Source organism: Petaurus breviceps, unplaced genomic scaffold (assembly GCF_028583685.1).
Source record: "Petaurus breviceps papuanus isolate PSGF00001 unplaced genomic scaffold, PetGlider_PUasm1.0 90683, whole genome shotgun sequence".
NCBI lineage: Eukaryota > Metazoa > Chordata > Mammalia > Diprotodontia > Petauridae > Petaurus > Petaurus breviceps.
The window spans coordinates 5705182-5708570 of NW_027187308.1; positions in this window are offsets into that span (position 1 = coordinate 5705182).

The window sequence follows — 3389 nt, forward strand, 5'->3', positions numbered from 1 at the left end:
TGTGGAGGCTTCAGAGAGAGCACCCAATTAATACCTTCAGCATCTGAGAAAACCCCAGCCTTTGGGATGAAGCTCCCCTGTCTGGTGGCAGAGTTCTACTGTGGCAAAAAGCTCAAAAGCCAAGTAATTGAGTGGCAACATGAGCAAGCAAAGGAAACAAAGCAAGCAGAGCAATCTGATATTAGACTCCTATTTAGGGGACAAAAAGGATCAAAACATGGAACAGGAGGAAGACAGCAAAGTCAGAACTCCTGCACCAAAAGCTTCCAAGAAAAATATGAGCTGGTTACAGGCCATAGAGGAGCTTTAAAAGGATTTTAAAAACCAAATAAGAGAAGTGGAAGAAAAATTGGGAAGAGAAATGAGAACGATGCAAGAAAATTATGAAATGAGAGTTAACAACCTGACTGAAGAAAATAACACCTTAAAAAACAGACTAACTCAAATGGCAAGCGAGGCTCAAAAAGGCAATGAGGAGAAGAATGTCTTAAAAAGCCAAATTTGCCAGATGGAAAAAGAATCTCAAAAGGTCACTGAAGAGAATCATTCCTTCAGAATTAAATTGGAGCAAATGGAAGCTAGTGACTTTAGGAGAAATCAAGATACTATTAAACAGATTCAAACAAATGAAAAAAATGGAAGGCAATGTGAAATATCTCATTGGGAAAACCACTGACCTGGAAAATAGATCCAGGAGAGATAATTTAAAAATTATTGGACTACCTGAAAGTCATGATCAAAAAAAGAACCTAGAAATCATCCTTCAAGAAATTCTCAAGGAAAATTGCCCTGATGTTTTAGAACCAAAGAGCAAAATAGAGGTTGAAAGAGTCCACCAATCACCTCCTGAAAAAGATCCCAAAAAGAAAATTCCTAGGAATATTATAGCTAGGTTCTGGAGTTCCCAGATCAAGGAGAAAATATTACAAGCAGCCAAGAAGAAACAATTTGAATACTGTGGAAAGACAATCAGGATAACACAGGATCTGACAGCTTCTACACTGAGGAATTGAAGGGCTTGGAATATGATATTCTGGAGGTCAAAGGAGCTGGGATTAAAACCAAGAATCACCTACCCAGAAAAACTGAGTATCATGTTTCAGGGGAAAATATGGTCATTCAATGGAATAGAGGGCTTTCAAGCATTCTTGATGGAAAAACCAGAGTTGAATAGAAAATTTGACATTCAGATGCAAGAAGCAAGAGAAGAATGAGAAGGTAAACAGGGAAAAGAAATCATAAGGAACTTATCAAAGTTGAACTATTAACATTCCTACATGGAAAAATGATAATTGTAACTTATGAAACTTTTCTCAGTATGAGAATAGTTGAAGGGAATAGAAATGTGTGTGTGTATATATATATGCGTGTAAGTATGTATATATGTATACATATATGTATACATACATATAGGAGGATATATGGGCATATGGATACATATGTAAGTGTGTGTATATGTGTGTGCAGGTATACATAGTCAGAGGGCATAGGACCAATTGAATAGGAAGGGATGATACTTAAAAGGTGAAATAAAGAGATGAGAGAGGAATATAAAGAGAGGAAATGGGGAGAGACAGAATGGGGTCAATTATCTCATATAGAAGAGGCAAGGGAAAACTGTTACAATGGAGGGGAAGAACAGGAAGAAAAGGGAATGAGTCAACCTTATTCTCATTGAATTTGGCTTAGGGAGGAAATGACATACACACTAAATAGGGTATCTCACCCTACAGGAGAGTAGAGGGGAAGGGGATGAGAAGGGGGATGATGGAAGAGAGGGCAGGATAGGGGGGAGGGAAGTTGGAAGCACCCACTTTTGAAAAGGGACATAATAAAAGTAGAGAATAGAACAAGTGGGAGTGGGATAGGATGGAGGGAAATATAGCCAGTCTTTTACAATATATCCACTATGGAAATGTTTTGCATAGTTCCACATGTACAACCTATATTGAACTGCTTATCTTCCCAGTAAGGGTGATGAGGGAGGAAGGGAATGATTCTGGAATTCAAAGTTTTAAAATCAAATGTTTAAATACACACACACACACATATACACACACATATATATACATATATATATATATATATATATATATATAATTTTACATGTAACTGAGAAATAAAATATACAGGCACTGGGGCATGGAGATCCACTGTACCCTACTGGAAAGTCAGAGTAGGGATGGGTGAAGATACGGGAAAGAGCAGATTGGGTGAAGGGATATTCAGTGGGATTGTTGTTTTGGGGTGGTAGATAGGAGAAAAATGGGGAGAAAACTTGTAACTCAAAATCTTGTAGAAATTAATGATGTAAAAATTAAAAAAAATTAAGTTCACAAGTACAGGATCAAACATAAAACCTTCCATTTGGCTTTTAAAATACTTCACAGTCCTACCTTTTCACTTTACTCCCCTCTGTGTCCTCTATGGTCCAGTAAGACTGGCCTTATTACCTTTTCCTTGACACAAGGCTCTATCTCCTGACACTCTCCAAACTCTCTACCTTTTCCCTGGCTCTCTCCATGCCTGAAATACTCCCCCTCTTCAACAACTACTCTGACATATCCAGGATAGCTGCTAGCATAAGCTGTTTGATCTGTTTTACTAGGAAAGCTGTTTAACAGGTCTATGATCTTTTTTTTTTAATTATGTTCACTAGTTCAGGGAAAAGTCAGCACCCTGAACTTCAGAGAAAATACAAAGAAAATACAAGCAGAGAAATAAGGACAAACAGACAGGACTCTGACTGCCTGAATCAACTATATACTTTACATATATCCCTAGATCAAGAGAGCCTTTACCTCTGAGCAGGCAGGGAGCTTTGAACATATGGCCATATGACTCTCAACCAGGGAATCACAAGATCCTTCTCATAAGGGAGCCCCCAAAGCAAAATACCAATTCAGAGTATATATACAAGCTTCTCAGAGCCAAAGGGCATCGCAACCCTCTTGACTCAGTGCCTAATTAGAAATTAGCAAAAGGTGTGAAAATCTTTTCACAGCAAGCTTCCCTTAATGGCCTCACAGTGGAGACCATTAAAGGGGAAGGGGACACAATCTCATATCCCATTAACATTACACTCTCTCTCTCTCTTGCCTTCTGGCTTCCTTCTAGACTCAGCTTAAATAGCATCTTCTTCAAGAAGCCTCTCATGGTCCTTCCCTCTCCACCCACAAACTGCTAGTGCCTGACCTCCAAAATTACTTTCTCTTCACACTGAAAATATCTTGCACAAATATCATTGTTTGCATGTTGTCTCCCCCTGATAAAATGAGCTCCTTGAGGGCAGGAACTGTGATTTGTTTTTTCTTTGTAACCCAAACCCTCAGTATGGCCCCTGGTTCATAGTAGAAATATAATAAATACTTGTTCACTGACTGAGGATG